Source organism: Nyctereutes procyonoides, unplaced genomic scaffold (assembly GCF_905146905.1).
Source record: "Nyctereutes procyonoides isolate TBG_1078 unplaced genomic scaffold, NYPRO_anot_genome, whole genome shotgun sequence".
In the NCBI taxonomy this organism is placed as follows: Eukaryota; Metazoa; Chordata; class Mammalia; order Carnivora; family Canidae; genus Nyctereutes; species Nyctereutes procyonoides.
This window is the reverse complement of record NW_026575132.1, coordinates 27,050,995-27,066,538: the sequence shown is the minus strand read 5'-3', so window position 1 is coordinate 27,066,538 and position 15,544 is coordinate 27,050,995.

Here is a 15,544-nt window from a genome sequence, read left to right as displayed (position 1 = left end):
GAGGAGTTGAAAATTTGCACAGTTAATTCCACATGTTCTCTTTATACAAAACTCCTACAAGGCTGGCTAATGTTTCGAAGCTAAGTGATCAAAAAGAACAGAAAATTGGTTAAATTAAAAGGCCCTCATTTCTGACATTCAAAGATCGATCCCATAACATCATGAAAATTTCATATCCTCCTCACTCTACAATGAAGTCCATCAATCAAAAAACCTCATCTATTTACAAAAAGTTGCCACGGAGCTTTTTATTGTCACATTCCTAAAAATAGACAACGAAGGATCACCTGATAATAGGAAAAATATGAATATAAAAAGGGCAAAGAAAAACTGTTCTTTAAAAAACAAAGATAATTTGGGGGAAAAAGAACATTTGACTATGTGAGATCCCCTTTATTCTTGGGAATATGACTAAATTGCCTTCCCTAATTAATATTATTGAAATGTGTTTGTGAGGATTCAACCAAAGCAACATGTGAAAAGTAGGAAATAATGCACTTATTGAAAGGATGAATGAAAAGTAAAATTATTTGTAGATTATAATGTTTATGAATGTAAAAAAAGATTTAACAAAAAAAAAACATTTTAAAACTAGTACATGAGTACCTAGGTGCTAAATGCAAAATAAATGTACTTACTAGGAGGTTTCATTAAGTACTTCCCATGTGTCAAGCATTCTGCTACAAGTTTTATATACATTACTTAAGCCAGAATGTCTTATTTAAAAACAAAATGTGAGAAAGAAATCCCAATTTATAATAGCAAGCAAAAATATAAAACAATAAGAAATGAATTTTAAAATCATGCACAAGATTTGAAGAAAACTAGAAAAAGTTTACTGTGGTGGTTAATTTTATGTGTCCATTTAGAGAATGTATTTGGGTGAGACTAACATTGTTTGAGTGAGAAGATTGCCCTTCATTATGTATGTGGGCCTCTCATCCTATCAGAAGAAATCTTGACTCGAACAAAAAGACTTGTCTGTCTGAGTAAGAGAGAATTCTCCTGCAGAGCTGCCTTCAGACTTTATCTGCACCAACCCCCCCCCCCCCCCCCCCGTATCTCTAGCCCGCTGGCTGACACTGCAGATTTGGACTTGCTAGCCTCCAAAATCCTGTGAGCCAATACCTTAAAATAAATCTCTTTTTACATATATAAATATCTTATTGATTCTGTTTCTCTGGATAACTCTGACTAATATATTTTACTAAGACGCTTGAATAAATGAAGACAAATACGTACATGTACCAGAATGAAAAGATAAAACTTTACAAGTGATCACTCTAATACAATGGTTTCAACTTAGTTCTCAGTAATATCTTGTTGTGATGGCTCTGAAAACAAAACTATTCTAAATGCATATTTAAAATTCAACAAGTAAGGCTATTTAGGATCATTTGAATAAAGATTAAGAATTTGAACATCTTGGGGCGTGCCTGGGTGGCTCAGTCAGTTAACTCTCTGCCTTAAGCTCAGTTCATGATCTCAGGGTCCTGGGACCCAGCCCTACATTGGGCTCCCTGATCAGTGGGGAGTCTGCTTCTCCCTCTCCCTCTGCCTGCCAGATCCCCCTGCTTGTGCTCTCTCTTGCTCTTGGTCATTCTCTCTCTCAAATAAATAAATAAAATTGAAAAAAAAAAAGAATTTGTGCATCTTACCAGACATAAAAAATAGAAAATAAAAATACTATGATGGAAACATGTTCTTTGGGTGCACAATTTGAATGATGGACATATAATGATGGACATTCAAATGATGGACATTTGAATGATTGACAGTTTGAATGAAGGACAGGTGTTTGTTTGTTTTTCCATAAGTGAACAGAACAGATAGCATAGAAACCAAAGCTAGCATCTATAAGTTGTTAATTCATGGAGAAGGAATGAAAGGATTAATTACTCAGCAAATTATTCCAACAAAGTAGACTAAGTAGTTTTTTTTGTGTGTGTATGTTGCTTTGTTTGGTTTCTATCATGTGAGATGTCATCTCAGAACTTATATCAATTAAATTTCCTGTGGACTGAGAACATTTCACCAGCACTTCTCGTAAATTGTAAATTGAGGCGGTTCAAGGATATAGGGCGGAGCACCAGTGGTGTCTGTTGTACTGTTCCTAGAATAAAAGGAATCATTATCTTCAAAAACTCATTCAAAGACCTCTTATGAGCCAGTATGGAAATCATTACTACTCTACTAGACAAACAAAAACATACACAGAAGAAGAAATCATTGAGTCCTGCCCCAAACTGTAGTTCAGATAAATATATTCGTATTTGATAGACAACAGGAAGAAAGGGGAGAGGATGAAAGATTCTTGGAAGGATGTAGTGGGTGGAAGTGTTCAGAGACAGTCCTTTTCATCAGTGAGGAAGGAGCCTGGGATGAGGGCCAGAGTAGCACTAGGGCCTGAGACCTTGCAGGGAAGGTTGCTCTGCTCCCTCCAACTGCTCCCCAGATAGCCCTGTGGAAGAAAGGGCTGGATTTAACTGCATTATCAGAGACACAAATAAACATCAGGTCTCTTCCACCTACTGCTGCCTCTCAACAAAACAAAGAAGTGAGGTGTGCCTAGATAAGAAAAGCCATTTTACCAGCAGCAGAAGAGAATTGTAAGTGTATGAAATCCAGACTCAAGTGGCCACAGTGGAGAGATAAGATATCCCAAGAGGTGCCTCAGTCATGTGGCTGCTGTTCATGGTTAGTGCTGGAGGGGCAGGGCCAAGTTTGGACATGGCTTGAGGTACAACATTGCCACAACCAGGGAGAAGGCAGGGACAGGGGCTGCAGTCTGCCAAGGAAGAAGCCCTTATGTTTCATTGGGAGGCAAGGGAAAGAGGAAGGCCCAAGTCTTTTCATTTGAAAATCAGGAACTGCTTACCCAGCTCTGTTAGGAACAATATTAGTGATTCCTTAATTAGGTTCCAGAAAACTTTAGGGTCCAGGGGCACTCTGTGTTACAAAAAAAGAAAAATAATGACACCAGGGATAAAGGATGACATAAAGCAGGCACTTCTTAGAAGATTTTTTTATAGGCAGAGTTGTAGGGGAAGAACAGGAATAATTAACAAGCTGAGTTTTGAGTTTTCTTGTTTGTTGTCATTTTTCCTCATTTAGTAAATTCAAGACTTCATTAGTCACACACATCATTTGCTTGAATCGGGTTAGTAGATTTATGCAGGAGGTTCTCACATAAATATTACCAACCTCAGAGTTGTAGCTCCAGACAGCTTGGCAGGCTCCTCCCCCTTCCACAGCACATCGTGAGAAATGAGTAGTATAAAGCCCTTTGACAGACCAAATATGTCAGTGCGGACATCCTCAGGCTAATGTCCAAGATGGCCTTGACTCCATCCAAAGGTGTTCTCTTAGTTTCATCTCAACTATTTGTCATGATCCTTTCTGCCTTAGCTTTTATGCAAGCATGAAGGGGAAAAAAATGAAATTTAGGAGGAGGTATAAAAATCAACATTTTCTCTTCATACTAATCATGGAAAACAGGTCACCTTGAGAGAACATTCAATATGATCTACCTGCTTGCTGTGCTTTGCTATTTTGTTGTTGTTGTTTTGTCTCTCAAGATTTCTCCAGACAATATGTTCTTAAATAAAATCCAAACTTGACAGCTAGCAAACTATCTTACTTCAATAAATCTCCCTTTATAATAACTTAATGAGTATTGCTGAAATACGTAAAAAAATCACTCACCATTTTCTTCTATTACTTATCAATGGAATATGCTGTTTTCAAGTTCTATTGACAACATATGTTTATTTAGTTTAAAAAGGATATATTCTACAATATCATAATATTGTTTTTTTTTAAGTTTTCCCATTTTCCCCCCTTGGATAGCATAAGGAAATTTTCAATTCTAAGCCTATAAGAGTATTTTCTGCACATGCTCAAAAAATGGATCATTCTAAAGCTAACTAGAAAGCTCTCTGAAGTAATCAGTCTGGATTGTGTGATCTATCTGACAGGATACAAAGGGCTTTATCAAGATGAAGGACTGTGGCAGACCACACTGTTCTGTCCTCCTGGATGGCAACAGGTCTATTAGACACACATTCGTGGACTCAGAACATCAGGACTAGACAAATCCTTAGATACTCTCTACCCTTCGTTTTACAGAAGATGGCCCCATAGCCTATAAAGGGAAAGTGATTTTTCTAGAACCCATAATAAAGTTAGAGAAAGAGCCAGAATGAAATAACAGTGTTTGGGAAAAGGTATTTTGGCAGACATAACTGATGATGGACTTGTATCGAGAATACATGAAAGAAGCAAACAACAAACAAAACTCTTGGAAATCAGTGAGAAAAAAACAAATTATGAATGGGAAAAAGTTATTTTAATGACATGAAATTCTGCTACTTATTAGATAAATTTAGTTAGAGAGGTTTAAGCCAAATAGGTTGGTTTTCCTCACAAAATCAGAGGTTTAGAAGGAGGTCGTCTGGGTGGGCATAACCACCTGAAGAAATCATTAAGGACTCGGCTCCCTTATTGTTCAGTAGCCTTACTTCTCACATATCACAGGCTATTTTTCCTTCTCCAGGCATAGCCTGTATTCCAGACAAACACAGAAGGGAAGTTCCAGGGACACAAAGTAAATGATACATCTTTTGAAAAATTTGTCTGGAAGGCTCAGTGACTTTCACTCCCCATTAGCCAAAGTTAGGTAACATGACTACCTCCAGCCTCACGGGAAAATAAAAAATAAGCTTAACTGGATATACTGAGATCTCAATCGGAGCCTTTTGGTAAAGATGTGAAAATGGATAGGAAGGAGACAATTAAAGTGCCTTCCAAAGAACAACTGAGGCAAAACACAGAAGAGAAAACTTAATGACCAATACATTTTTTAAAAGTTGCCCAATCTCACTAGTGATCAGCAAAAGAAATAAAAATAAAAAAAATAAGTAAAAAAAAATAAATAAAACAATAAGGTAGCATTCCCTACCACAGAGTAATAATATCATTTGTTCACAAAAGTGAGGGTAAAGGAGAATTTCTATACACTGAAAATCAAAATATTCATTTATACTGTGTGTTGGAACACACCATGCCCTGCTACTTTGGAAGGCAATTTGAGTGTATCTCATGAATTTCTCAAGAACCATTTTTGCCATTTTTGGCACTTCTAGTTACATTCTTTAGGGAAGCTCTGCGTGGTCAAGGAGACATGTGTAGGTGTCCTTTGCAACACTGATTATACTGTAGAAATACTGGCAAGAACTGAGTTCTCCCCGTAGAGGCCTGGCTAAGTAAACTGGTGCATCCATCCAATGAGAGGATTAGATCTATGGGTATCAACATGGACTGATTCTTGGGCTGATCCTCCGTAGCTCTCCTGACTCTGGTTTTTGCATCTCTATGCCCTATTCAGTTGTACCCTACGTCTACTGATGTCCATAAAAATCTCTTTGGCTTCTCCACCAATTTCCACACACAAAAAAATTTCTTTCCATTAGGATTTTTGAGAGTATGAAGAAGTTGCTGAAGATTCTAGGGCAATATGAAGGAGTCCGACTAGAAGCCCTTGGCTATTCCCATTCAATATTCCCTTCTCAGCATCTTTTTCCTGCTTTTTTGCTGTCCCCCAGATTGTTCCACCCCAAGGTCCAAATTCCTTTCTTCTTCTTTCTTTCTTTCTTTCTTCTTTCTTTTTTTTTTTTGTCTCTATGCAGAGCTTCCTTAGCCATCCATGCCCAACCCTAACTTCTCCCTGCCCCAGAGTCTACTTCAGAAGGTTTGGTGCCTTCTGAGAAATCCATATAAACTGAATTGTTGAGCAACGATTTGAAGTCTTCTACAAAGTAGTTTACCAACCAAAACATCACTGCCCCTCAGAAAAATTCTGGCACCAGCTCATAACTGAATATCCACTTCATACCAATCAACATTACTCTTTTGAAACTGATCCCTTCTCAACCCTCATGAATATGACTAATAATAATAATAATAGTAATAATAATAATAATATTATTATTAGTGGTGCATCAAATAATAAAAAGCATCTTGGCACCCAGAAAGTATAACAAATGAATAATTCAGTCAAATGACACTTTGCTGAAAGTGAAAAGTGGCAACCAAAAAACAGTAGATTTTTTCGTAGTGAATGATAGCTACGGTAGGAAGCTATCCTTACAAAGGCCCACCCTTATCCACTTTTGTAGATTATGATGAAACCATAAGAAAAAAAATGTATTGGAGACAAATAATACAACCCAGCTAGAAGTTGCTTGCTCTTATGATGGAGAAGATATTTAAAACATCTAAATAGTAATGAATAACCCTCTCTCTTTTAGTCATAGGTGTATTTACTTAAAATGCATATTTTATAAGCAGAATGGCATATAACAAGCATATGGCTAATAATTTACACAATCTGTAAATCATAGCTGAGCCTAGGCATTTACTTTGTTATAAAGATATATGGCAATTTATGTAATGATTGAGGAGAATTATGTGTTAAAGAAAAGAGAGCTTCATGTTTTGATTATGTAGGCAAGGAATGAAATTAAAGTGGCCTATGCTGATTTATGGCTAAGCATTCTGTGACTACATAGTCAGACCAAGGAAATGTATGTTTGCTTTATTTATATCCAAGCATTTTCAAAGTGCCACCATCAGCCCTAAAGAAGATGTGCTATTGATTTATTTTAGAGCCATCTCAAATCAGTAGAAATTATGAGTAATTTTAAATTCCTAAATATGAATGTGGTTTTCCGATATTCATTAGTGCCCCAAATTGTATACAAAACATTCTGTGTCATCCAGCCAGAACTGACACTGCTTTTCCCTGAATTCTTTCTTCCTACAGGTATGTCCACTATTGGTGACCATGACACAGGTAGCACAGCAGAAGGAGAAGCGCAGAATCACTCACCTTCTTCATTACCAGCATTATCCTAATGGTCCTTGGTAGGCCCATACTAGTATATTTATTACAATGTAGAAAATGAGCCTGGGTGGTGAGGGGTAAGGATAGGAGGGTCATAATAATATATGTGGACAAGGCCCGTGCAAATGTGGTTAGATAAATCTAAAACACCTATATATAATTAAAGTATTTAAGTTCCTTTGTAAGCCTGATAATCTATCCAGTCATCCTAATGGTTGGGTGTCAACATTGTAAGAATATAGGTTAGGATGGTAATATATTCTGAAAGGACAGATTTAATCCCATTATTTGTCCTTACCTAATTCTAAAAGTAATAGAAGGTAGCATGCAATAAAAAGCAGCTAATCATCTACATTGTATAAGTTAAAATTAAATATAAAGCTGTATGGCATGCTAGAAATGTATGCTTTGATCCTTAACCTAGACCAGTACAGTCCAATAGAACTTTCTATAATGATGGAAATATTCTGTATCTGTGCTTTTCCATATGGTAAACAACAGCGACATGTGGTTAGTTTGATTAAGGGATGGAATTTTAAATTTTATTTAATCTCTATTAAGTTAAATTTAAATAGCCACATGTGGGTACCATATTAGACAGTGCAGATCTAGACTATAAATATTTTCTCTAGTTGAGCATTAAATTTAGGTTCATTTCCTAATAGCCAAGAGGAAAAGGAAGATGCACTGAGCACAACTAACTGGTCAAAAAAAAGCATCCTTGTGATTCAGGAGAAGCAGTCTCTTATGCAGTCCCAGTATCCAACATGAATATATTTCATGGGCTTCGTCCATGCAGTGAATAATGCCTTGATGCGAGTTTTATTGAGGACACAGCAATGTTATTCATGTTGCTGTTTTTTAATGTAGAATTCTAATCATTGTTGCAGACATAATACTAAACCATGATTCAGGAATGACACCTTCATGGGGAATTAAAATATGTGGTTTGATAATCTGACTTGTTATAGGAATGAAGTTGAGAAAATCTGGAGGAATAAGTAGAGAACAGGTACATTCTCTCTCTCCTCTCTCTCTCTTTGTCCCTCTAGCACACACAAACACACATACCCATACACTATAGCATCTTTGAAACAATGGGGAATAAGCTGTATTTAGTATCACATTGTATACCCATAAACAACAACAACAAAAAATATAGCTATTAAAATTGCATTTTTGAGTATGATTAATAATGCCAAAAAAATCTTAACTATGAGATTTTAAATAAACAAAGGAAAGCATAAAACTATGTATGGCAAAATCTATCTTTTGTAAAAACTAAAATAAGCATAGTATCAACGTTATATATCAGACATAAAATTAGACTGGAAGCAAATACATCAATATGTAAAACTCAGTTCTTTCTTGTGGCAGCATCATTACTGAGATTTTTTTTTCTAAGATTTTATTTATTTATTCATGAGAGACACAGAGAAAGAGAGAGAGAGAGAGAGAGAGAGGAGCAGAGACACAGGTGGAGGGAGAAGCAGGCTCCCTGCGGGAAGCCCGACATGGGACTCGATCCCGGGTCTCCAGGATCACACCCTGGGCCGAAGGCGGCGCTAAGCCGCTGAGCCACCTGGGCTGCCAGTCATTACTGATATTGTTTGTTTATTGTATTTTCAATATTTTTAACTATTCTAAATTAAATATTTTAAAGTGTCATCAATAAAAATAAATGAATATGGTAACGGAACAATAAATATTTGTCTCCACCAGGATACAATTTTATACAACCACCGTGGAACTTATACATGATAAAGTAATTTAAATTATATCTGAAATCCTTGGTCAGTCTAATATTTGAAGACAATGGCACAAGAGAGCATGTCCTAACAGCTTTGACACCACGAGGGGCACCAACCTTCTTAAGTCTAAGACTATGAGATGGGCTTCCATTGGCTTCCTAATCCTGCAAACCTGTGACACACTTACCCCTTCAATAAAAAAGAAAAGATAAATGAGAATAATCTAGATCTCATGGCTTACTGGGCGAGGGACTAAATGAGATGAATTAAGTAAAGTATATAGTATGGTGATTAGCATATATGGAGGCTCAAATACATATTAATCATCCTTTCCTCCTTGCTTTTTTATAGAGATGAGAAAATGTTCCATAGAAATCCCTGAGGCATACTTAACAAATATTCAATTTGCCATGGACAGCAAGTATTCCTTAGAATATTATGAGGAATTACCTCCCTTTGAACATTTTATGACAACTATGAAATTATGGTCTATCTTTCCAACTTCTTATTTAGATTAAAAATAGTTTTAGGCTCTACTGACTATTCTTGTAAAAATAGACCACATCCAATTATTTGATTAAAGACAAAAATTAGGATGTTTCTTGGAACCATTGGGCAGTTTGTTGTGTCGAGCCAATCTTCTATGACGCACACTCTTATTAAAGGACTCTTCTTTCAAAAAAAAAAATTCTTATTTACTTGGACCCAAAGACTTATATTAACTTTAAAAATAGGTAAACTATCTCCTAAATTTAAAAAAGAATAATAAAGATAGGAAAATAAAGATCTCAAATGAGCAAACTTTCAAATGTTGATTTAATTCTTTTTGTTTGCAAACCATGCGGGAATTTGAATGAAATTTATCTAAATCTCTTGCATACACTCAAATTGTTTACACAGAATCTGATGAGCAGATAATTGGAAGTTAGGAAGAGGCAAGAAGAGAGAGAAAAAGGAGAAGCCAGAGATAAGAGATTAAAGCAACCTGCAGGATGCTGTTTCTGTGTGCCTTGTATCACATGGCTTCTTAATGAAAGCTTGGAATCAAAGATTGCTGACTTAATTGTGGGAGAGAGTGCACTTGTCAGAAAATTTGAGAAATAACATTCCATTAAAAATGTATAGACCCTCTGTTCTCACCAATTGTGACCAACTGAAAAATGCAAACTTGTTTTTCTCGGCAGGAATAATTTTATTATGGAAGCATATGTATGCAGGGAAATAACCCACTTGATTTTCTGTCATTTTATTTTAAACGTATTGGTGGATATGTCAGAGGCAATCACATTTAAAAGGGTAAAAGAATCAGATGCAGCAAAGTTAAGACCAATTTTAAAGAGTTATAAACATCTTTTTAAACTACAATATGGAAAAATAAATATGTATGAAAATAGCCTTTACTTTTAATAAGATTCAACTTTTTAAAAAATATATATTTTTATAATACTAATGACCACTCATGAATGAGATGTTGGCATGTATCACAAACATAAGCTGTGTCTATGCTAAGAAAAATATACTATAAATATAACATCCTAAATATCCTATACAAAGTGGGAGGAAAGGATCTGTCAAGTAGACATGTGGTCATGGTTGGGGCTGTTCGCCACATGTTTCTTGTCCTCGTCAAAGCAGCCCCTTTAAAGTCAGGCACTGTCTTGTGACTTGCTCTGACCAATAAAATCTGAGCAAAACTGACAGATGGTACTTCCAGGAGATGTTTTAAGAGCCAGCTAATGCTTTGATATTTTTTCTCTTTCCCTATGCCATGGTGATCATTGTTGCTCAGATAGGGAAGAATTGGTCAGTCTGGATCCCAGAATGAGGACAATGTAGGATCAAGCTCCCAACAACCCACAGTGGTGATATAGCATCATTGATAAGAAAACCTTGTCTAAAACCAGAGAGTTATTGTATTTAACTTAGCCTGATTAACACTAGCAAGGAAACTTTATTTTTGACTTTACATGTAGTTCACTTAATACGGCACAGAGACAGCAAATATTCATGCACTCAGTCACTCAGTCAATCATTCACTAACCAAATATTATTGAGCAGTACTCCGCTAAATCCTGAGGAGACCACAGTAGGCAAGACGAACTCTCTGTTCTCAGGGAGTTTGTATTCTAGTAGGAAGAGGTAAACATTACATAGGTAAATGCCTTTAAAAGATCGTTGCAGATTATAAAATGTCCTATAAGGAAAACAGGCTAAAATGAAGGAAAATGATTAGGACTGAGGTTAAGGTCTAGGAAAGGAGGTGATTTCTAGGCTCAGGTCTGAATAGCTAGAAGGAGCCTGCCACAGATATAATCAGGGCAAGTACAATCCAAGGAAAGGAAACAGCATGTGCAAACTCCATTAAGTTGGATCTGCTTGAGGGACAGAAAGAACACGGAGTTTAGTGGACCGGGGACACAGGAGTGGAGGTTAGAAAGGTAGGAAGGCTTGGGGATAGAGGTTATCCTTAACATTTGTGAACCTGGTGGGGAAGGCCATAACTGGAGATCTTTGGCTGCAACCAGGCCTCCATTTTTTTCTGGAAGCGACCTTATGCATATGTATGTGAACACCCAAGAGCACATATAGGTGGCAGAGTTGCCTCCCAAATATTTTACTCTTGGCACTCCTTGATCCTAGGAATATTCACAGTGATGTGTCAGTCTCCCCTCGAGATGACAAACCAGAGAATAAAACTTATATAGGCCCAACAAATAGACTCTGGGTCACTGGGGTAAGGGATTTTAGGGGCATGATCTTGAATAGCAGAGATGGGTAGGATGATTGGGCCTAGTAGCCATGTATCCTTGACCCTGAAAACCTCTTACCCAATGGTGAAAGCTAGAGAAAGGCTAGTGTGGATCCTTTACGTCAGATCCAATTGTGATACTGGCAAGGTCCAGTTCAGGTGCTCTAGACCATGGTAAAAGTTTCTAAGAGCTTGTTATGGGTGAATAGCAAATAACAATGTGGTTGACTCTGAGAAGACACTGGCAATCTTTTCTCCCTAATCAACATGTTTCAACTATAGAAATTTCCCTAAATAAGGAATATATTTCAATAGATAGGCCAACCTGGGGAAAACAGCCAATAATCTCTTCTCGTTGGTATGAAGGAATAGAATATCTAAAATCATGAAGGATGTGCTTATGAGGAGAATGGTTCAGATCTGAGTTCAGACATGGGAATTCTCTATCATTAAGACATAAAGGGATTAAACATTCAAACAGCTATGGGGTCTGAGCAGAGAACAGGCATGAGTGAAGAGAAATCAGGATGATGATGAACAGGGGAGTGTATGCCCTTTTAAAATATAACTGCCATTCAATTCCACATGCTTGAGCCTGTGGTGTGGTGGTCAGATATTTTCAAGTTTTTAAGAGAATCCAGATATCTAAGTTTATATGGTAATTCCCCAAATTCAAAAAATGTAAGGAGAAAATAAAAGGAATTTTAAACCCTAGACAGACATACATGACCATGGACCAGATTGCAACTGGTTTGTAACCTTTGCAGAAGATCAAAATCTACATGAGCAAATATTCAAGCATGAATTAGTGCTGAAATAAATAGACTGTAGTGTTCAAGAGTGGGGTTCAAAATAATCTAGAACGAAAATCCCGTATTGCTCTTTGCCTATTTTCCATTACATTTCCTTACTACACTTTTCTAATAGCCAGAGACTCTGGAAACCTGGGTTCTCAGGGTGCCTGAGTGGCTCAGTCATTTCAGCATCCAACTCTTGATTTAGGCTCAGGTCATGATCTCAGTGATCATGAGGTTGAGCCTTGTGTCAGGCTCCATGCTCAGCATGGAGTTTACTTGAGTTTCTCTCTCCCTCTGCCCTTCCACATGCCCCTCTCTATCTCAAAAATAAATAAAATCTTAAAAAACAAACAAACAAACAAAACAAAAAAACTCCCTAGATTCTCTTTGCTAGCCATCCTTCTTGGGATTCTAGGTCATGTGCTGCCTTTGAGACTTCTGCTACATGGACTAAACTTAACCATACACAAAATATATTTATGTGAATTTGGAAGTACTCCTGCTCCCAAAACTTGTCACCATATGGCAAAAGCTTATAGCTAGTAATATGGATTAAGAAATAATCTTAAAGGGAAAAATATGAACTTAGATCCACACTAAGGTGGAAAGGTCTTTACTTTAGAGTGTATCTCTGGAGAGGAAGTTAGAAGTGAACATAAGAGGCCTGAGTGTGAATGCCTTATGAATTAACACCTTATGTTTCTATCATGTGCTATGAATTTCAAAGTGTGTTCACATATTTTCTACTTTATCTCATTTGATCCTAAAATCATTGTCACCTGGTTGTGAGATTTCAATGTCCTTTTTATAAACATATTTTCAATTTTGTTTACAAAACTTGAGCAGAAATTTCATAGCTTAGTATTTTTGTGTGTGTGTTTATTTAATGTGTTATTGGTTCTAAGATCCTAGAGAGTTCCCCAGGTGTGATCTAAATATGTCTACATAATCAAGAGAGCAGAGACTGGAAAAAGAGGCAGGCCACTCCAGGCTGTAAGGTGGGAGATTTAACAAGCAAGCTAACTCACATACTAGGCTTATCTCAGGTGACCACAAGGCAAGTAAATAGATCTCAGCACTGCCCACCACATCTTAAAAGTTTATATAGAGGTCTTTTTTTTAAGGTTTTATTAATGAGAGATATATAGAGAGAGGCAGAGACACAGGCAATGAGAGAGAGAGAAGCAGACTCCATTAAGGGAGCCTGACATGGGACTCGATCCCAGGTCTCCAGGATCACGCCCTGGGCTGAAGGCAGGTGCCAAACTGCTGTGCCACCCAGGGGTCCCTACACAGAGGTCCTAACTGTGTTCAGTCTTATATACCACACAGATGTTCTCAACACCACATCACTATCACAAGACCATGTCCTTAAAGGAGCCTCTGGGCGTGGGGAAGGTAAGCAGAACTCACATTCCAAGTAAGGGAGGAGGTGAAGAGCCTCTAATTGCTGGGGCCAGTTCCTGGGTCAACCAGAAGTCACGTCATCTCCATGATTTCCCCGAACATGTGTATTCCTATATATGTTTATACTGTAACATGGGTATCATTGTGGACTGAATTATGTCCCCCTCTATATGCATATGTGGAAGCTCTAACTCCCATGTGACTATATTTGGAGATGGTGCCTATAAGGAGGTAATGAAGGCTAAATGAGTCCTAGAGTGGGGAGCTCTAATCCAACGTGTCTAATGTCCTTATAAGAAAGAGAGAGACACCAAGGATGTGTGTGTTCCCAGAGAAGAGGTCAGATGAGGACTCAGTGATAAGTCTGCAAGCTAATGAAAGAGGCTTTAAGCAAAATCAAACCTACTGATACCTTGACTGGTCTCCCAGACTCCAGAACTGTGAGAAGCAAAATTTTGTTGTGTAAGCCATTCGGTCTATGGTATTTTATATAGTAGCCCTAGAAAGTTCATTCAAATATACTAAGTGTAACCTTGATTTTCTTGTTTTCTCCTCTTTCTGAGTTCAGTCTTTTTTGTAGGGTATTGGGTTCAATCAATGATTATTGAGCAACCATCATTCAATGGAATTGACTACACAGTGACCCAATTAACTATTAGGATGGCCCAAAACCCTAGAGCAGCTATTTCTCAATTTAGTGATCTACGAATTGTGATCATATCTACATATAATCAACCTTATCTCTTTATTCTGAAATATGGTCAAATTGTTTTAGACTCTATTAGCAATTAAATCAAACAGATCCTATGCTGAACCAATTAATTGTTAAGAAATCAACTAAATCTATCTCAAAATAATTACTGAGTCTGTGCAGACTAGCATTAATCATATTCTATGGAACTTTACAGTAAATCCTATTACTGCTTCATAAAATTATAAATTATAAAATATACTTTATTAAGCTTTTCCCTGAAAGTTTCTACCATCACAGTTCTTCTGGGAAAGCACTAAAATCATAATGAGTTCTCCACATAGTTCCTAATGTACTCATCATAATATAGCGAACAATTGAGTTCTCAAAAACCTGAATGCATGAAACAAGGCAAATTCATATAGAAACTCATTGTGTGAGGGAGTAATTTGTGGAAGAATTACAGTGTATATGGAAGATTTGAAGCAAGAAAAAGAAAAAAATTCACAGATGTCACTTGAAGTTGGCACAATTTGAAAGACAATTCTAAAACCATAGCAGAAGGAGTAACAGAGAAAGGTTTTTAAGAATTTACAATTTTCTTGCAGAAAACAACCATAAAATTTATGGGTTTTTTTTAAAGCATCTATTAGCATATTTCTCATTCTGGATTTGACAGACAAGAGGTTATCACAAGAGACCTCTCACAGGAAATACTTATAAAATTGGATGAAAATATATGAAGCAATCCATATTTTTATGGATTGAAAAACAGAGATGCATGTCTTTAACCCTTAAGAGAAAGTATATATAAAAGGTGAATGTCACATTTATCTGAGTTTTCTGCCTGGGACCACATTTCAAACCTTGGTACAAGGAAGTGGAGCCAAACAGATAGTGGTAGACTCACCGCTCAGAGAAAACTGAGACTAGAGTTTCAACTGTGGCAGTTGAAATTTATGGAGCAGGAGAATAAAGAGGAAAAAGTTGTACAGAGAAGATGATCCAACTACCCAAGTATAAAGCTGTGCTCTCTACCCTTGGCCAAATACTAAGTTGTACATACAGTGCACAAGAATCTTCAAGACTGCTGAGGGCTATGAGCAGAAGGGAGATTTTAGAGCTTGCCCGATATAGGGAAATATTAGAGTTCCACCAGTCAGAGTGAACTAGACTTACTAAGATAATCATCCTGTAGCTAAAACACTAGAAAGTCCTTATTAGCAAAGTCCATGCCCAACAGTA